Source organism: Phyllostomus discolor, chromosome 2, assembly GCF_004126475.2.
Source record: "Phyllostomus discolor isolate MPI-MPIP mPhyDis1 chromosome 2, mPhyDis1.pri.v3, whole genome shotgun sequence".
Lineage (NCBI taxonomy): Eukaryota > Metazoa > Chordata > Mammalia > Chiroptera > Phyllostomidae > Phyllostomus > Phyllostomus discolor.
This window is the reverse complement of record NC_040904.2, coordinates 72,634,184-72,656,816: the sequence shown is the minus strand read 5'-3', so window position 1 is coordinate 72,656,816 and position 22,633 is coordinate 72,634,184. Positions and strand designations below refer to the sequence as shown.

The window sequence follows — 22,633 nt, the reverse complement described above, 5'->3', positions numbered from 1 at the left end:
GTTACCAGAGGGGAAGGATGGGGCAATTAGAAGAGGGTATAGAGGATCTAAATGCTGATGAAAGACTTGACCTTGATTTGGTGTGGGGAACACACAATTGAATACTCAGATGATATATTATAGAATTGTACACCTGAAACCTATATAATTTTAAAGAAAAAATCCATAAAGTTAAATTAAAAATAAAATTCATCAAATGCATATATATGAATAGAAAGTAAAAATGAGAGACTGAGAGTACCTTGCAATAATTTCAGCTTCAAAGTATATTTCCTAAACCAATATTTTGAATCACTCGGTCAAAGTCTCTGGCTGTGGCTATCAAGGTTGAAGCACAAAGAATGCTCCTTACCAAACAAAAATTTCCCAAGTGTCAGCAAAATGTCCAAATAATCTATTTCATACTGATGTGCTTTTTCAAAACTTTTCTTTTCAAATTAAGGACACTTTTTGTTCCAGATTTAAGGAGCAGATGACGTATATTCTAATAGATTTATATCATACATCTCTAGTGCCTTAGTAAACCTGAAGAGGCATCCATCTATCATGATCAGTATCTTCAGCTTGTAAATTCCCATAAAAATTATCATCTGTGTAGAGACCATGTCAATCTCTAACTTGTCAGTTCAGAACATTAGAATAGCTCTTTAGTTTTGCTAAGATGTATATTTTTATGCATTATGATAAGCATTAATATTAAAAGTTCAGGGAAATACCACAGGGTAAGTAGTTAAATTAGAGAATGTTGCTTTGCCAAACATTTGGATGTTCCCAATATCTATTGGACCCTATTTCCATATGGCAACTGACGATTATATCACAATACAAGCACCATGTTGAGACTCAGGTAAGCAGTGTCAATCTAACTGCTAGTTGCAGATGACTTTGTAGTCCTAGAAGATTTCAAGATGTGGATGATTGCTCCTTAGAGGAATGGCTGTTGACAGGGCTGGTGATACTACTCATAAGTGATGAACTGAGAAAGCATCCAATGGTTCATGAAGACCTGTAAATATGCCACCACAACCTTAGGAAAGATTATAGCAATTTCTCTATGTCCTATTATTTGTCTCTGACCAGGAATGACAGAGATGTACAGCATCACTAGGTATATAGTCTGGATGTACATTTCATATGACCTGATCTTTTAACTTCATTGAGTTAAGAAATATGATCATACAGAGTTATCAAAATCTGGAAGCTCTCTATTACATCTTGAACATATAGCAATTTTGTTATGAAATTCATAACTAAAACCAACTCTAGTAATGTTTAAAATGAAGGAAGAATTTATTGAGTTAAATGTTGTACCTCTGTTTAGCCTTCTATTTCCCAAGGTTCATAGCATATACAATGATTTTGATTATGACTTACAACATATAATACTTTTTAAAAAAATCATTCTGAACCTCTACATGAATTTGTATAAAAACAATCATGACCTGGGTAACTTTCATTGTGGAAAAACGTTTACATAACAATCTAAAATGTAAAGAACAATCATAATTTATTTCACTGCTATCATTCTCTCTCTGGTAACAATAGCTATAGCATTCACAAAAGGAAAACTATGATGCAATTGAGAAAGAGGATTAATACACACATGCAAAATGAGATCACTCCCTTTTTAACAGAGCAATCCCGTTTTATTGTCTTTGATAGATCTTCCACTATAAACTGCTCATCATGTTTGCTCTCATATCACAATGTATTCTTTATTATAAATTTTAGAAGTTAAATCACACAATCAGTATATGAGCAAACTTTCATTTCATCCAAACCCTACATTTTGTATCTTCATCTTATTTTTCATTCTGGTGGTCTCATTGTTAGCAATTAATGAGTTACTTGATTCACTTGATTACCTGTATCACTAATTGCCTTCTAATTCTATTAATGCTAATATTAATGTTAATATTACAAGACCATATCTACCCTCAGCAAATATTTAACTGCACAATACAATATGTTGACTATGGACACAATGTTTAACTTCCTCATCTTGCATAGTTGCAACTAGTGCCTGTCAAACAGCAACTCCATATTCCCTTTCTACTTCCTGCTTTGTCCTCACTGTTTCCCCAACCACTCTGCTGTTTTATCACATCCCATGTTCTTTTCTCCCTGTCGTTACCTTTTTGCCAAATTCATTCAAACTCTCACACTTTTATACTCAAATTTTAGATGAAGATTCCATTCTATTCATGACTACTTGAGTTGTCAAAGACTTAAACATCTTAAAAAGAAAATCGTTTAATGAAGATTTTCTATTTTGTGCTCATTAAACACTTTGTAAAATGAATGCAATATGAAGCCCTCTCTGCTAAGGAGGAAAAGCATTTCTTGTCATTCAGCCTGTTAAACTTAGGTATTTGTATGTAAATTGTTTTGATTGTTGTATTTGCTTATTTGTTTTTTCACTATTTTTAAGTATTTTTTATTGATTATGCTACTACAGTTTTCCCAGTTTTCCCCTTTATCCCCCCTCCACCCTGCTCCCCCAACCCTCCCTGCTTTAGTTCATGTCCATGGGTTTTACATATAAGTTCTTTGAGTCCTCTGTTTCCTATACCATTTTTTTCTCCCCCCATCTATTTTGTGCCCACTAATTATGCTTCTTTTTCCCTCTACCTTCCCCACATTCCTCCCTTCCCCCTCTCCACTGCTTATGTGTTTTTAATAGCCCTTTAGTCCCTCCTGTTAATTCAATCTTTTAATCAAGATAAAACAGCAATGTTTTCCAACCAGTAAGACCTCCCCCCACAAAATAGCATTTGGATGAAAAAGACCTGGTCTCCAGCAGGATGAGGCAACTAAAGAAGAATTGCCACAGCTGCTCCTCATCAGGGAGGAATTGCAATGCTCTCTTTTTTTTTTTTTTGCCTTGTTTCTTCACCAAAATTTAAAATGAAAATGAAGCCCAGTTCTGCCTTATTGGTTGGTTGGTGATTGTTTGGGTAAGTATAATTGATTAACATTATCCTGTTTGTTTCAAAACTCACTTTTTTTTAGCAGGCTTTGTGTTAGAATACATATTAATTATATTTATATTTAAGTACATTTGAAAATAAAAAGTAGCACATAGATTAAATGCATGGAACATTTAGGACCTAAGGAGGAGACTTTTTTAAATTATTTACAAAAGTAACCATATTCCACTTTTACTACTTAATTCTTGTGTAAAATGTATAATATGCCACAGATACCCATATTTTGCCAGTTTGAAAGACCATCATACACACTTGAAAATCAAAGATTTTGATAGAGACATCATTTCTGTAAAAATATTTTAAAATGTCATCTTCTGGTTACCTTTTAAGAATTTTTCTCTTTTTCCTGATATTTTGACATAATCTTCTAAGAAAAGAGGATATTCAGGCTAAGTGGCTTCTTTAGAAAGTGATTTACAATGATAATATATTAGTTCCCATGTATTTATATATGTAGATTATGCTCTAAGATCTCTAATTAGAAATCCATGTTCATCAAGATTCATTAAATATTTATTTCTCAGTGGACTATGACAACTTTATGATATATTTAATAATTAATAGTGACAAGCAGACTTAATCATTCTCAAGTATCCAATTGGTAAATTGAATACAATACACATTTACAAAAATAATGAATTTATCAAAAATGCTTTTCTCTGTAACGTTGTATACTTGGTGGCATTGTGTATGCTTCTAGCCAATATTGTGTCAAATTATAGTAACTTACAGCATCCTTATATCTGCTAAAAAACAATGATCTTAAATATATGCAATTAAATAAATTTAAATATGTATACTTTGTTATATCATAACAATAAATTTTCTGTAACTATCAGATACATATAGGAAATGAAACTAATGATCATAAATAATCTATAATCATTTCCTTTCTTGTAAAAGCTTAGTCGGTCATGACAGCACAAATTTATCATGATTATAAACCATTTCATCTGCAAAATGAACAGAATTTAAGCAGAGAAAATTCTTTTATTGTTTGAATGTAAGAAACTATCCCCTTAAGATTGTCAACATATACTTGGAAAGACTATGAATTTTGGGGCCAGAGAAGCATTCTTCTAAGAATTCCATCTGATACTTCCTTACATGTAATGTGACTTTGAGTCAAATTGTTAGTTGTGATATCTTCCTCAAAAGAAAAATAATGAGGCATTAAAAATATGTTGTGTAGATTAATATGAGAGTTACATGAAAAAACTTTAGTTAACGACAAAGACCATATCTGGCTAACAGTGATATCTCTACCAATACTAGAAAATTTTCCTCATTCCTATATCATAACAGCAGATAATCATCAGTCTAGATTTTTCTTCCATACTAAAAGAATTGGTAAATATACATACTGTAAAATTGACAAATTTATCCATTTTTAAGTGTACAATTCAGTGGCATTAAGTACATTCACATTGTTGTATACTCATCATCACTATCAATCTCCATAACTTTTGTATCATTCCCAACTGAAACTGTACCCATTAAACAACAAATTTCTCTATCCCTCTGCCCCCAGCCCCTGGTTACCACTATTCTATTTTATGTCTCAATAAATTTGATTATTCTATTTAACTCACATAGATAAAATCATACATTTCTTTGTGTTTGGCCTATTTCACTTATCATAATGTTCGAAAGGTCATCCATAATGTAGCATGTATCAGAATTTTATTCTTTTTAAAGGTCGAATAATATCTCATTGTATATATATGCCCCATTTTGTTTATCCATTCATCTTTTAATGAACATTGAGTTATTTTCACATTTTGGGTATGTGAAAAATGTTGCTATGAGCATGGCATGCACACATCTTTTTGAGACCTTGCTTTCAACTCTTTGGGGTATACACCTAGATGTGGCATTGTTGATTCCTAGGTTTACTCTATAGTTAATTTTTTGAAGAAACACCATAATATTTTCCTCAGCAGTGGGACCATTTTAAATTCCCAACAGCAATGCACAAGATTTCCAATTTTCCCCTTTCTGCCAACAGTATTATTTTCTGGTGTTTTGTTTGTCTTTTTGTTTTATTTGTTTTTTTTTGTTGTTTTGTTTTTTGACAATAGTCATCCTAATGGATGTGAAGTGTTATCTCATTTTGAGTTTGATTTGTATTTCCTTAATGACTGAGTGATATCCATTAGTGATATTGATCTTTTCATGTGTGTATTGGTTATTTGTGTATCTTCTTTAAAAATGTATATTTAAGTCCTTTGTCCATTTTTAAAGTTGAGTGTTTGTTTTTGGTTGTTGAGTTATAGAAGGTCCTTGTGTACACAAAATATTAATCTCTTATCACACATAATGTTTATAAGTATTTTCTTCCATGTTGTGGGTTGTCTTTTCTTGCTGTTGGTGATGTTCTTTGATGCAAAAGAAGTTTTTCATTTTGAGGACGTCCATTTTAACTATTTTTTACTTTTGTTGTCTATGGTTTTAATGCCATATCCAAGAAATCATTGCCAAATCTAGTGAACCATTTACCCTGTCCTTTCTCCTAATAGCTTTATAGTTTTAGACATTATGTTTAGGTCTGTGACTCATTTTGAGTTAATTTTGTATATGCCATGAGGTAGGAGTACAAATTAATTAATTAATTAATTGGTTGATTGATTCATTAATCTATTTATTTATTTACTGTATATGAATATTCAGTCTCTCCAGCACTCTTTGTTGAAAGATAATTCCTTCCCTGTTGAATGATCTTAGCAAACATTATTGAAGATCATTCAATCATATATGTGAGAGTTTATTTCTGCGGTCTCTATTCAATTCCATTGATCTACCTGTCAGCCTTTATGCCAGTACTGCACTCTTTTGATTACTGCAGATACTAAGTAAGTTTTAAAATTGGGCTATGTGAGTCCTCCAACTTTGTTCTTCGTTTTCAAGATTGATTTGCCTATATGCAGTCTCTCAAAACAGAAATTTTAGAATGGAGTTTTCTATTTCAGTAAAAAAACATCATTAGGACAGTGAGAAGTATTGTGTTGAATCTATATATCTTTTTTGTATAGTATTGACATCCTAATAACATTATGTCTCCTAATCCATGAACACAGACGCTGTTCCATTTACTTATGTCTTTAATCTTTCAGCAACATTTTATAGTTTTCAATGTACCAGTGTTGCTTCTTTTTCTGTATTAACAGAGCTCAATTTCCTTCTTCATTCTTTAAATGTGGTATATTATACTGATTTTTATTTTTTTTATTATTGAACCATTCTTACATTCTAGGAATAAATTCCACTTGGTCATAATATGCAATCCTTTTAATACTCTGCTGACTTTGGTTTGCTAATTCAAACTGATATTTGTTGAGTATGTGTGTTGAGCATTTGTTTTGTATGAGTATTAATTTTAAAATATTGGTTGGTAGTATTTTAGTTGTTATTATTGTTGCTGTTTTCTTGTAGGGTCTTCATCTAGTTTTGGTACCTGGGTAATGGAGGCTTCACAAAACAAGTTATAAAGTGTTTCTTCTTCTTCAATATTCTGGAAGAGTTTAAGAAGGATTGATATTAATTCTTCAACTGTTTGGTGGGATTCCCCAATGAAGCTCTTTAGTACAGAGGTCTTCTTTTAGGGAGGTTTTGATTATTGAATCCATCTCATTCAATATATACAGGTTAGTCAGATTTTCTATTTCTATAGATAGACTTTTATAAATAATTTTATTTCAGTTAATGAACAAAGTAAGCTATGAATCCAGAAATGGTAAGACTTCATTCTACAAATTTTACCCTTTGTTTATGTACTTTTGTATTAAAAAGAACCAGACAAAGGGAAAACAATATTTTTAGTGTGTACTCTATGATAGGACTGACAAAGATTTTATATTACTTCAATTATGATATTATATTTTATTCCCATACATATGTATATATATCCTATATCATTGTCTTATATACTCTTCTAAATCTTTCATACAAGTCTTTGAGCCTCATTGCTTTCAACTAGGAATAACTGTGTTTACTATATTTGTCATGTGTTACATATTTAATGACATGGCATATTTCAAACAAAGCCTCCAGCAGTATCTAACAAATAGTAGGTGTATACTCAACAAATTATAGTTATTTCCTCTTGTTATTTTAGATCTTAAAAGAAAAGATAAAATAAGAATTAAAAACAGCTTAAAATCAAAAACTTTTTAGAGCTAAGTGGCAAATTTCTCTTCTTTTATTTCTATAGTCTCTCTTCATATGTCTAATAGGCACTTTATAAAGAATGTCTTATATGTTCACTTGAATATAAAGGCAACACTTTTAAATAATAAACTGCTTTTTACCTTTCAATATATTTTTCATAAGAGCATACACACTTTTAAAGGTTTTCTGTTTCTTGCATAGGTAAATATGTAAATTAATACATGTTTTCTATTGTAAAGAAACTTAAACTTAAAAAATAAACATTTAGAAATAATTCCATGAAGTTAATTAGAAAAATTGAATTATATTAATTCTGCAGAAATTACCATTATGATAATACTCATGGCTTATTTTTTTTCTAACCAACAATATAAATTAAAACTAAGTTATTTTTAACTATTCTCTTAATCCACTCTGCAACTGTGTTTTAAATTCATACCTTAGAACAGAGAACAGTTTATGAGCACACTTTCTCTGTCAGGCAAAAGGGAATAAAATTGCATTTAAAAAACACACAGAACATAATCACGTATGAAACTGTCTTGGAGACTAAATGTTCTAGAGACTATAATCAGAAGGAAAGGGTAAGTTTATTGAATATGAAATAAAGATATTTATTTGAAAATAGTAGAAATAGAGGTTACTCTAAGGGTATCTAAATAGATTTTTAGATGAACTTAATATTTTGAAATGCTAGTGAAAAGAAAGAGGGTGTCTTAAGAGACATTTGAAATGTTATTAAAGACAGTGAATAGAATTTACTGTTGGAACATATACAGGTAAATGCCTTCATTAGTTCCCTTGATTGATATTTTTTTCTGTGCTCTTAAAAGACTCCTATACACTTGTCCTCAAAATAGGGGTTATTTAGATACTTCCTGGTCACTCGTACAAATGAGACTCAGATAAAAAATTGATTACTATTATATCAGATCATGTACATGTTTATGGGAAAAAACTACCAGAAAGTCAGTTTTTGCCAACACAGTAAAGAATTATAGATAAGAAAACCTACCAGCATGCAAGCAAAGTTCATTAGCGTTAAGTTCTAATGGGAAAGCAAAAGCAAGGGTGACAAGGGAAAGGTGGCACAAGGCTGGGTGACCAGCACTCAGGTGACTAAAGACCAGCTGCCCAGGGCCCCCTGTGTGGCAAGAAAGGGCTAAGAGGGCCAAGAGCCAAGAGAGCAAGTCCTTTGTTCTGAGGACTTAGATAGTTGGTGGGGTGAGGGTGAAGAAGTTACATATTAATTGACCAGAATAGGTGGTACCAGCTTTTCAGGGCAGATGTGACTGTCCAAACATCGTATGGGTGGGGGTCTATTGACCCGGATCTATAAGTAAAAATCCCCTTATTTTACTCTAGATTCTATTTGTTCATTTTGCATACATGACAGGGGGAAGGCAATTAACTGAAGTTGTTTTATGGGATTTTCTTTGGGCACTGTAGTCCCCTCCCCTTCTTCTTTCCAGACCTTGGAATAAATACACAGTCTCAAGGTTTTCCTTTTCCCAGGTAGTGGAGATGATACACACACTTTCAAGAGCTCCCCCTCTATTGTTCTATCTTGTTTGGAATGCCTGGAAGCCTTATAGAAGTAGGCTCAGAGCCTCTGGGTCAACATGTGAGATGTGTCTTTGCTTCTAGCCTCCTGTATTAAGTTCTTTGTTACATTTCTGTGGCAAGGGCCCTGCCTTTATTCCCCTCTGGTCACTTATTCTACTGTAACACAAACATTCCAATGCTGTCAATGTCATCAAGCTTCATTATTGAACTATTTGGTCTTCACAAGTGAAATTCATTGCTGATGGTAAGTAACAGTGTTTTTAGAATAAAGGAGAAAGTGAATCTGATGTACCAAGTAACAGAATACTGGCCTCACTGTCTATTTGCCAAAAGCTTATTATAAACATATTGATATCTATTATAAAATTTATGGATATTTGTGTTAAGATAACTTATAATTTTCATTTCTATGTCATAAAATAATTTCAGTTCTGTATGGCTAAGATTATCAAATGGCAAGATTATGAATATTTTTGATCATGCAACTCTGATGTTAGCTACTCCACATCCAATGCCCTCACTAACATTTGTAAATTCCAAAAGTCATATTTATTCCACTCATGATCTGATTTCCACCTTTGGCTAGACTCATATTGCTCTATTTACTTATACTTTTCCTTATGTGAATACTACACAACTCAGATTTGCATGAAATGTTTTATACTCTGTTCATTAGAAATGAATCCATTTAGTCTTAAAAAGTTAATTGCTTCATGAATTACATAAGTAGTGTTCTGTATTTAGTCTATATATTTTAAGTAGAAGAACAAATGCTAAAATAATGCTTTGATCACTACTCTTCCTTTTCCTCTTAAAAAGCTTCCACTATATAGTAAACCTATAAGATAATTAAGATATTTGTTCTAAATAAATTTATTGGTATGAGGCAGTAAATTAATATTTTAGGTGTTTAACAATCTGGTCAATTTAATTTAGTACACATTTTAAATATTTTGGTAAACATTTATTTTTAAAAATTAAATAATGTCTTTTTCTATAAGTTATGTAATCAGATTTCACTAACTTTTTTTTTTTTTTTTTTTTTTTGTCCAGGATCATAAATAACACTAATGATACTGGTTCATCTTGGTGGCTCCTAAGACTATTCTTAGACCATAGCCCCTAAGGGAAATTCCACAAATGTCCTATGATTTACATGTGTAATTGCACATATGCTATGCCCTTCACAAAAACATCCTACCTCACTTTTTTTCTTGGTACCTAGTTGTTCTTTGAATTTTACTGAACTCCCTTCCCAATGTTTCCCCTGATATTCCTCAAGTTATAATTGTCTTGTTCCCTCATTAGATGATGATTACTGGTAGCAGGTTTGTGTCTTTTATTTCTTCATCCCATTTCTCAGTTTAGTACCTGATAGTAAAGTTATAGAGTAAAGGAATTTTTCAAGACATATATTTCCCTTTCTTTTATTTCAATTCAATTACATACTAATTAATTTACTGAGCTCAATGCTGAACTGATTAAAAATATGTTCTACATATTTTTTATTGTGTTCCTTTCTTGTTCTACATTTCTTATTACTTATAAATTTAAAAGGGACATTAAAATAAAAAATGTCAAGTGGGGTTTTGGCTGGGAAGAAGATGATAGCTTTCCTTAGTTTCTGTCATGTAAAATATTAGAACCAAAAATCTTTCTTCTGGAAAGTCAGATTCTGAGGCAGCATCATAATTCATGATTTCATTCTTTTGTTTTCTGTTTTTTCAAAACCCAACCTCAATAATGGAATTTAACGTTAAGTGTTTGGGATACAAATATTTTAAATTGAAATATTTTAAATTTTAAAGCATTTGAGGACACTCAAGAAATAAATATATGGTAGTAGCCATTCTAACATGAATGAGGTGGTATCTCTTTGTAGTTTTGATTTGCATTTTCCTCATAGCTAGTGAAGTTTAACAGCTTTACATATACTCATATCTATTGCCCATTTATATGTCGTCTTGGGAGAAGTGTCCTGGCCCTCAGCCCATTTTTTCTTATTTTTAATCCTCACCTAAGGTTATGTCTATTGATTTTAAGGAGTGAGGAAAGTGGATAGGAAGGAAGAGGGAGACAGAGGGAAACGAAAGAGAGAGAGAGTCATCAGTGTGAGAGAGAAATATAAATCTGTTGCCTCCTGTAGGTACCCCAACTGGGGATCTAACCCACAACATGGGTATGTGCCGTGACTTGACATCAAACCTGCAACCTTTTGATGTATGGTATGGTGTTCCAACTAACTTAGCCACCTGTCCAGGGCTCTCTGACCATGTTTTAATTGGATTGTTTGTTTGATGTGGAGCTGTATGAGTTCTTTAAATATTATTAATCCATTATTGGAGCTGTTGTTTGGAAACATCATTTCCCATTTAGTGGTTGCCTTTTATTGTTGTTGTTGTTGTTGTTGTTTGTTTTTTCTGTGCTGAAACTTTTTATTTTTATATAGTTCCATTCATTTATTTTTGTCTTTACTTCCCTTAACTTTGGGGTCAAATTCAGAAAATCCAAAGACCAAGGTCCATAAGTTTAGTACTTTATTTTCTTCTATGTCATTTATTGTTCATGTCTTATATTTAGGTCTTTTATCCATTTAGAGTTGATTTTTGTATATGGGGTCAAACAGTAGTCTAGTTTCATTTTTCTTTTTTGCATGCATCTTTCCAATTTCCCAGCATCACTTATTAAAGAGGCTTTTTTACCTTTCATTGTATGTTTTTGGTTCCATTGCTGAAAATTATTTGCCAATATACATGTGAGTTTATTTCTGAACTTTCCATATTTTTCTATTGTTCTCTGGGTCTGTTTTTCTGCCAATCCCATTTTGTTTTGCTTATCATTGCTTTGTAGTATAATCTGAAGTCAGGGATTGTAATGCCTCTGGCTTTATTCTCTTTTTTCTCTCTCTCAGCATTTCTTTGGTTGTTTGAAGTATTTTGTTGTTTCATATAAATCTTATGGAGTTTTTTGTTTTATTCTTTAAAAAATGCTGTTGGGATTTTGATGAATATTACATTAAATCTTTATAATAACTTGGGTTATTGGCCATTTACATAAGGCAAGTAATAACAAATGTTGGAGAGGTTGTATAATAAAGAAACCCTTATCCACTGCTGGTAGAAATGTAAACTGGTACAACCACTATGAAAAACAGTATGGAGGTTTCTTAAAAATTAAGAACAGAGTTATCACATGACTCAGCCACCCCCTTCTGTCTATCTACCTCCAAAATTTGAAAACATGTATTGCAAAGATATGTGCATTCCTATGTTCACTGCAGCATTATTTATACTGGCCAAAACATGAAAACAATGAAGTGCCCTTTGATAAATGACTGAAGAAGTGTTGATGCATATACAATGGAATACTACTCATTCACAAGAAAAGATTAAATAGTGCCATTTGGAACAACTTGGATAGATCTTGAGAATATAATGCTAAGCAAAATAAATCAGAAAAAAAAGAGCTATATGATTTCATTTATATGAGGGATATAAAACTGAAAGCAACAAATTAACAAACAAAAAAAAAACAAACAGAAATCTCACAGACACAGACAGAGTCATTGTGGATGGGGAAAGGGGATGGTGAGGTAGCAAAGGCAAGGGGGTCAAACGTATGGTGACAGAAGATTTGACTTTGTGTGGTGGGCACACAATGCAATAAACAGATGATGTATCCTAGAATTGTACACTTAAAACCTATATAAATTTATTAACCAATGTCACTCCAATAAATTTAATTTTAAAAGTGAAATGAACATATGCATTTAAGATTTGTCCCATACTTTTATGTAGTTGGTTTTCCTGTCACCAGAGCCATATCCTCAGAACAACCCTTTTGGACCTTCTGAAAATGTTATGCAGCTAAGGTAAACCACATTCATCTACATCTATCATATAATGTCTATGAAAACACATGATTAATAAATGTCATAGTCAATTAGACTTGATTCCATGCCCCATGGTTCCATATGAATAAATAAGGCATTAATTTCCCTAGGAGAAAGCTAAACTCTCAAGATTTAGTTCAAGGCCATTTTCAATTATAATTTGTGGGACTCTTACAGTCATGAATAAATAATAATTTTTTTTCATATTCAATGCTACATTTGGATGTTTTTAATTCCATCACACCACCCTTCAAAAATGTTTGGGGAATATTTAACCAATAAAATGTGTAAAATTTTTAAAACTTGGATCTTTACAACAGGTTTTACATTTTTGTCTATGAAAGATTGGTTTTTCATACATATTTAATATTTCTTGTGAAACAAATATTTTAAATACTTCTTTACCAAGCAAATACCTAATGTTCATTAATTATTATTTGTGATTTAACAGTGCTTATTAGTCTTAGTAATACTACTTATAATATCTATAATTATTGTAGCAATAAATGCTGCTGTAATCCTATTATGCAAGACTTACAGAGTATACAATATTCAGTTCCTCTACTAAATTAATTATGATATATTTACCTTAAAGTAAGAGTTCTCTTACCATAAAGCCTGGTTGTTATGTGGTATTTATAAACCTAGCTGGGACTTGAATTATTATCTTCCTATGGCAGGCTGTGAAGGCTAAACATGTACCTCTTTGCTCAATTTTATTCTGTCGAGAGCCCTAGAAAGCAAAATTCTATGTTAATTCAGAGTCGTTTTATTCTCATTTATCATTGTGTGTATGAAGTTCCTAGAGCTCCTACAGTTATACATCCCCTAAGTATAGTCATTGGCCACAAAACAATGTTTTGGTCAACAATGAATCACGTATGTGATGGTGGTCCCATAAGATAATGAAGCTGAAAAATTCCTATTGCCTAGAGATGTCATAGGTTTCCAAACACTGTAGTGCAATATATTATGAGTTTGTGGTGATATGGGTATAAACAAACCAGGCATATAAAATTATAGGACATACAGTTATGTATAATACACAATACTTGATAATAATAATGCCTATGTTATTGGTTTACACATTTACTATGCTGTATCTTTTATAGTATACTTCTATTTATAAAAATGATGTTTACTCTAAAACTGTGTTGTGTTATGCTGGCAACAGCTTCATATGTTTGATTTACTTTGATGTTGTTTTATGGATTTAGTGTAACCTAAGTATACAGTGCCATGTTTATAAAGTCTACAGTGATGTACAGTAATGTCTGAGGCCTTCACATTCACTCAATCAGACACTCACTGTCTCACCGAGAGCAAATTACAAGCATGCAAGTTCCATCTGTGGTAGTGGTAGTGTTTTATACAAGGGTACCATGTTTTATCCTTTTATGTTATATTTTACCTATGCTTCTTCTATTATTAGTTATGTTTAGATACACAAATACTTATCATTGTGTTACAATTTCCTGCAGTATTCAGTATAGTTACATGCTGTACAGTGTTGTAATAGGCAATACAATATACCCTGGATTGTATCGTATACTATCTGAAAGTATACAGTGGGGATTGTATACTATCCAGTTTTGTGTAAGTTCACCCAATGAAGTCACAGGACAACAAAAATCACCTAACAAAGAATTTTTCAGAATGCATTCCTTCACGTTTTCATGACTGTATATTATGCATTAAAATTGCTAAGTACTCCATCTCCAGAGACTCTAAGTCAGTAGGTCAATGAGACAAAGGACATCATATTGTCAACATTTTACTGGATGATTCTCATGCCATTTAACCTTGGATCACACACTGAGAGTCACTATATTAGAATGTGAAACTCTAGATTCAGAATACATGGCAAACTGGGAGAAATTCCTGAAAGAATGGCTATTTTTTCCAGTTTCAGCCTTTCATAACAATTTGTGTGAAGACAATTAAGATTAAATAGATGGTGATCCTTAATTTGGGTTAAATAAAAATGTAGATATTCCAAATAAGTGTTATATAAAAGAATAGCTGGCAAACACTAAGTGGATTATGCATTTTAATAATGAATATGTTTTAAGTAATAAAGGAGAAGTAGGAGGAGGAGGGTCATTAGATGCAAATTAGCCATGGAAATCACCATTAAGATTGGTATCTTAAAGATCTCAAAATTAAACAACAAAAATTTTTAAATTTTTTTAAATGCTGGCAATTTCTGGTCAAGATAGTTAAATAGGTAAACACTATACTCACCTCCTCCCATGATCACATCAAAATTACAACTAAATCATAGAATAACCACCTTTGCAAAACACCTGAAGACTAGTGGAACAGAACTCCTATAATCAAGGATATCAACAAGAAGCCACACTGAGATTGAAAGAAGGGGTGAAGAGTTGGAATGAACTGGCCCCATACCTACAGTGTGGCAGTTAAGAATCAGGTGGGATATTGTGGCTTCAGAGGTTTCCCCTGAGGAACGAGGGGGTCCCACCCCTATTTCAGACTTCCCAGGTTAGACAGTAAGACCTCTAGTAATAGGAACAGGAGATCCCATAATATCTGGTTGTGGAAATCAGAGGAAATTCCACCTGGGTGAGATAAAGGGCTGCTGGATTCCCAGGCATTCCTCATAAAGAGCCTGTGCATAGATTTAGTTGCTACCTAACTCTGTCTGAGCTCCATTGTTGAGGAAGAAGCTTTGAAAACACCAGAGACATATAGGGAGGAAGTGAATTGTCTGGCTTCAGAGTGAGGGTTGGAGGGATAACTCTCTCTGGGACTAGACTGCTGGCAGATACCACAGTTCCTTGTTGAGCCCTCTCCACATGCAATGAGCAGGCAGCTGTCATTGTTTCTTCATTGAGCCCTCCCATCTCCCAGACTACAGACACAGGTAGGAACCAAGTATGAGTCTCCATCAAACTTGCCCCACCCTGCTGACTCCCTGAGAACCTGCCCTACCCAACCCATACGCCAGCTGAAACCTCTTGTAGTGGATGTTCCACACAAGCTGCCAACTTCAGTCCATGCAGAGGACTTTCCTAAATTTTTTCTAAGATCTACAGTGTCAAACAATCAGCAGCTGACTTGTACCTCTTGCTAAGCTTCCCCCAGCACTAGTGACAGTCAGACTCAGTTTACAGCACAGCCTCTTCTAGGTACCTCCAATTCTAGTACAAGCAGTTACCACTGCATATCTCTTTGTAGCTCCTACCAGGTGGTACTTGTCTAGGTCAGGCATTGGCAGACCTGTACCTGCACCAGAGTCCCTCCTAAGAGGACCCAGAATTAACATACTTAGTGGCTGGCTTCATATCACACCAGAGCACTACCCAATTTGCTCCAAAAATGACACACTCAAAGAATGGACTTGGAAGGCACTATGGCCCCACTTGAGCAAATCCCACTCTCTGGGGTCAGCTCCTGCTCTACAGCTTATGTGCAGTAGTGCTGGTCAACTTGAAGGTCAGGTATACCCACTGATGTGCCAACAGCAATCAAGTATCAACTACTACAGAAGGTTACATGACCAACAGAAGGTTACATGACCAACACAAGGACCACCCAGCCAGATGACTAGGAAGTCTGCACCACTGGGCCTCAAAGGACATCTACTACATAAGGCCACCCTGCCAAGACTGGGAAATGTAGCAAATCTACTCAAAACAGCAATACTTGGGGAGGCAGCCAAAGTGAGGAAATAAAGAAACATGTCCCAAATGAAAGAGTAGTATAAAAGTCCATAAAAAGAACTACACAAAATGGGGGAAAGCAATATAACTTATACAGACTTTTAAACACTGGTTATGAGAATGTTCAATAACTTAGAGCACACACAGGTGGCAAACACAAGGCCTGCAGGCTGAATCCAGCCCTCCACCTTGTTTTATCTGGCCCGGAACCTTGTTTCTACCTGGTGGTAGCACCAAGCTCTTGCTTAACTATTAAGGAATTGTTCCATTTATACAGTCCTAAAATTACATCCAGCCCTTTGAAGGCAACCATGAGGTGGATATGGCCCCTGGTGAAAATGATTTTGACACCCTGACTTAGAGTATGAATTGGTGGAATCAGTGAGAACTTACACAAAGAGAGATACCATAAATAAGAACTGGTCTGAAATGAAGGTTACAAAAACTGAAATGAGACATGCATTAGATGTAATCAATAGCATATTAGATAAAGCAGAGGATAATCCGTAATTTGGAAGACAGGATAGTGGAAAATACTGAATCAAAAGAGAAAAAAAAGAACAAAAAGAAAAGGAAGTTTAAGGAACCTCCTGGAAAATTTCAAGCATAACAACATTTGCATCATAGTGGTACCAAGAGGAGAGAGCAAGGGCATAAAAACCTGTTTGAAGAAATAATGACTGAAAACTTCCCAAACCTGGTGAAGGAAATAGATGTGCAAGTCTAGGAGGCACAGAGAGTCTCAAACAAGACATACTGTAATTCATATGCCAAAGGTTAAAGGCAAAGAGAGATTATTAAAAGCAGCAAGAAGAAAGCAGTTAGCCATGTACAAGGGAGCTCCCATAAGACTGTCAGATGATTTCTCAATAGAAACACTTCAGGTTAGAAGAGATTACCAACAAATATTCAAAGTGATGAAATCAAGGATCTAAAACCAAGATTACTTTACCCAGCTACACTTTTCATTTAGAATTAAAGGGCAGATAAAAAGCTTCCCAGACAGGTAAAAGGTAAGGAGTCCATCATCACCAAACCAGTATTATAAGAAATGTTAAAAAGACATTTTGAAGAAGAAGGAGAAGGAGGAGAAAAAGAAGAAGACATTAAGATATGAATAATAAAATGCCAATAACTGCAAACCTATCAATAATTACTTTAAATAAAAATGACTCAAATACCCCAATTAAAAGATACAGGGTGGCTGAATATAGAAGAAATAAGACCCTTACATATGCTGCCTACAAGAGACACACTTCAGACTGAAATATAAACACAGACTAAAGTAAAGGGATGAAAAAAGATACTTTATGCAAATAATAATCTTTAAAATGTTGCGATAGTAATATTTATATCAGGCAAAATAGACTTTCAAACAAAGGCTATAACTAAAGACAAAGAGAGACATTTTAGATACAACAACCAAGATATAGAAGTAACCTAAGTGTCCATTGTTACATATACGGATAAACAAGATGTGGTACTATATACAATAGAATATTACTCAGCCATCAGAAAATAATATCTCACCACTTGCAACAATTGGATAGACCTAGAGGGCAGTATGCTAAGTGAAATATGTTGGAGAAAGGCAGATTTCATATGATTTCACTAATATGTGGAATCTAAAAATCACAATAGATAATCTTAACAGAAAAGGACACATGGTCTTAAACTAAGGGGAGGGTGGTAATGGGAGGGAAGTGGGGAGGGGTGGGAAGAGGGGCTGGATTGGGAGTAAAAAGGAGAAAACCGTAATTGAACAATGATTAAAATAAAATTAAAAAAATAATAATCTTAACAGAAACAAACTCATATATATGAGAATAAACTGTTAGTTGCCAGATAGGAATAGGGTTATGGGGCTGGATGAAAAAGGTAAAGGAATTAATAAGAAAAAAAAGGCAGTTACAAAATAGTCACAGGGCTGTATAGTATAGGGAATATAGTGATAAATATGTATAGTGCCAGATGTCTAATAAACTTTTGGGAGAGGTCAATTCTTAAGTTATATAAATGTCTAACCACTATACTGTATACCTGAAACTAGTTTTGAAAGTCAACTGTAAGTTAAAAACAAATAAATTTTTTAAATGTTTAATGCATCATGTAAATGGTGAACATGGATATAATATTAACTCATTAATAATATCATTAATACATATTGTGATTTAATATTTACTTTTTGATAAAAAAGATAAGTCAGACAAATCTTTTTAAACCTGTATCCAAGTTTTGACTAAGTCTATACAGTTTATACATGTTGTGATTAACTACATTGTTAATCACATCTAAACTGGGCACATACATTTATGGGAAAGACTAGGCTCTAGTAAAATGTCTTCAAGATGATAATAGCATTTTCTTGTCCTGGCTTGTATAGTTCAGTGGATTGAGTACCAGACTGTCAACCAAATGGTAGCTGGTTTGATTCCCAGTCAGGGCACATACCCAGGTTGCATGTGCACCCCAGTAGGGGGTGCTCAAGAGGCAACAAATTTATGTTTATCTCCCTCTCTTTCTCCCTCCTTTCTCCTCTCTAAAAATAAATTAATAAAATCTTTAAAAATGAATATAACAATACAGGCTCAATGAGTATAGTTCAGAAGATCAGAACAGAACAATATATAGTTCTAAGCCCTATGACAGTAATAAAAGGTATGATGGTGTTCTGACCAGTCATTTTGTGTTCTTATAGAGTCACCTACAATGTGAACACTGACCACAGTGATAATTAACAAATTCAATTTTTGTTCATCTTAGTATGTAAAGAGCCAATTTTATTTTAAATCTAGTTTATGTAATTTTAAAGTTCTTTTCTTTGCCTATTTTCTCAAGTCTTGACAGTTTCTGGTTACAAAATAATACAAAATATGTCATATAATGAAAATCAGAGAACTACAAGTTTTCAGCATTATCTTGTTCTTTGATTCAAATTATTCTACAACTCATGTTTAAATTGATGGCAGCATGCTTTATATTTACTATGTTCAAACTTTCATTCAGTGATTTCAGCAGATATTTCTTGTGTGCATACTGGGTTCTAGGCATAGTTCCTGGACTCTGAATATGCAGTGATGTGCAAAACCAGCAATAACACTGATGTATAAAGTTTATATTCTAAAGAGAGAAGAGAGATAAACAAATGTGAAATATATCTGGTGGAGTTATGCAAGAGACAGAAAATTAGTACACAGTGAAAGGTAGAATATAAGGTAACATAGCATTATTATATAGAGCAGCCAAGGATTTTTTTTTAAGGAAAATCTTGTCTGAGAAGATAATTTCTGAGCAGAGGAAGTCTTACTCTACTGAGTGTTGTTCACTGTTCTTATTGTACCCTGAGTAGTACTCTTTTCTAGGATAGTTCCTTCAAATTGTTTACCAGTGTTCTTTTGATTTAAACCAAAGACAAAAATAGCCCCCACACCATAGCAATTTGTGAGCAGGCCAGGCAGGCAGCCAGGTTTTCCAAGTAATAACTTCATCAGGGTGTCCAGTGACAGGTAATGGTCCGATGATGAGAGCCCCAGCATCAGTAGTGGTAGTTCCGATGCAGACCAGTGAGACCCAGCCACTCTAGAGCTTGAAGAAGAAAAAGAAAACTTGCCATGCAATGAAGAAAAACACCAAACTCTCTAGCAAAACCATGGCTAACTCATCCACTATGGTTAAAAGAATTCAGAAAGAGTTACCTAAAATAACTCTTGATCCTCCTCCTAACTGCAGTGCTGGGTCTAAAGGAGGTAACATTTATGAATGGAGATTGACTGTATTTGGCCCACCAGGTTCTGCATATGAAAGTGGTATGTTTTTTCTGGGTGTCTCATTTTCATTACATTGTCCATTTAAGCCTCTGAAGGTTACTTCCCACACCAAAATCTATCACTGCAACATCAACAGTCAGGGAGTCATCTGTTTGGACACCCTAAAAGATAACTGAAGTCCTGCTTTGACTATTTCAAAGGTTTTTGACAGACTGCTATCCTGCAGATCCTCTGGTTGGAAGCATAGTCACTCTGTATTTGACCAACAGAGCAGAACATGACAGGAAGGCCAGAGAGTAGACCAAGAGATAAGCAACATAATTCACATAATTTGTATGCAGTGTGAAGGAGCAGATGACATCTTCTCACCATGCTGCATATCTTTACAGACTTTACAGTATGGCCTTCCATGTATATGATATACTGATCCTGCTTTCTACTTTTACTGTTTTGATAGTGGAACAATCCCCCAAAATGTAAATGCTATCAAGAGTAGAACTTTGTAGCTGTAGATTAGTTATACTTAAAATGCCAACTAGCAAGTCTTGCTTCTTTGGGGTATCAAAATATATTTTGTGATGTACTAAGGATACTGGTCCAGAAGCCTACTAAATAGTATAGTGCATTTTTAACCTAATTCATTATCTATATGAAGTTATAAAAGTAGCCGTAGATGACTAGGAATTATGTCATTTGTATTAAACTCAGATCTATTTCTGAGTGTGTGGTTAAGGCTGTTGGGAAAAATGTTTTACCTTTTACTTTGTCAGTTTGTAATAAGAGGATTTCACTTTACCCTTTGAGGCTCAAAGAGCACCTGATGTATCATCTCAAACACAATAAATATGCTCCTGAAAGCATAAAAAGTTTTAAACGAATAAAAAAATAAAAATCAAATAGAGATGAAAATAAAAACAGAAATGAAACTTCAAAAACCCCCCCAAATTCCTAACACATGACCAAAAAAAAAAATCTCAACTCCGTTGTACAGACATTGTGAAACTGGACTCACACCCTCAAGTGGCATAGCTCAGATCCAATTTTTCTCATAGGTACAATTTAACCAGCAATTGGAGGTTTCAGAGAGTATGAATTGCTTTCCAAGCTACTGGCTTTATGGAGGAAGACCAGGCACAGTTCTGCCATACCAAATCACAACTCTGGTCCTTCGAGTACATTATCATCCTAGATTCTCAGGTCTGTGCTGGTCCCTGTGCCTCTGTAAGTCATACAGCTTCAAATTCCTCTTGACTGCCACAGCTAAAACATCAATTACAGCACCTGAATATTTCCCTTCCTTTTCTGTTTTTATGTGGTAAGCTACATCTATTCATTGACAATAATATACTTTTTAAAAATTTTATTGCTATATGTTTAAAGCTTAATAAGATATGAAGTTTGGTAGAAGTATATTCCAGAATGCATTCAGCCACCTACAGAAGACCCTTGATTAGTGTTTGCAGTGTCTTCTGTGTATTAAATTTCAATCTTCAAACCATTCATAAGAATAATAATTGTATATAATATATTTGATAAATATCAATGACTTGCTCCAACTATTTAATATACTGATAAGTACTACCTTACTAGTAGGAAATTACGTAACTGGCCATCAGATAAGATGATAGCCAAGAATGCATTAGTGCAGAGAATAGGAAAAAGTAAGGTTGAAGGAGAGTATATATGGATCAGTGTTTATATTTAGCCTTTTTCCTTCTCCATTAACTCTAGGAGGCTTAATTGGAGTGTTGTAAAACATTATCTTATCATCCATCAAGGGCACACTGGACCACTGAAAAATTCACTTCAAAAGGCTGAGCAAAACAATGTCCTAGTGTTTGGCTTTGGAAAAAGGCCTCAAGAGATTCAAGTTGTACAATCCTCAACAACAAAGTTTTATATATGATGGTTATAGAATACTCTCCCACTAAAGGTCTTACTGAGACTACAAAAATGCTCCCTCAACAGATATAAATGGATTTAATTGAAATCTTCAGAGAACTTCACACCAAAACAGGAGAATATACATACTTTTAAAACACACATGTTAGACCACATGTTAGGACACAAAACAAGTCTCTGTAAATTTAGAAGATTGAAATCATATCAAGAATCTTCTCTGACCACAATACTATGAAACTAGAAATCAATCACAAGACAAGCACTGAAAAATACACAAATACATGGAAGCTAGATAACATTGTTATTAAACAGTGAATGGATCAACAATGAGATCGAGGAAGAAATCAAAACATACCTTATGACAAATAAAAATGAGAACACAAAATCTAAAATCTGTGGGACATAGGAAAAGTAATCCTAAAAGGGAAATTCATAGCATTACAGGCTTATCTCTAAAAACAAGAAAAAGGTCAAATAAACAATCTAACTTTACACTTAAAGGAACTTGAAAAAAAAACACCACCACAGAATATTTACCAAATATTCTGGGAAGAACTAACACCTTTTCTCAGGATATTTCCAAAAATTCAAGGAGGGGGTGTTGAAGGCCCCCAAGCTCACTTTACAAGGCCAGCATTATCCTCATTCCAAAACCAGATAAAG

General features: G+C 33.7%; 1 pseudogene; it reads left to right on the top strand.

The window, feature by feature from the left end:
• The first annotated feature begins 833 nt into the window (after nt 1–833).
• Nucleotides 834–20,436, top strand: LOC114488315 (annotated as a pseudogene).
• Nucleotides 20,437–22,633: the final 2,197 nt, after the last annotated feature.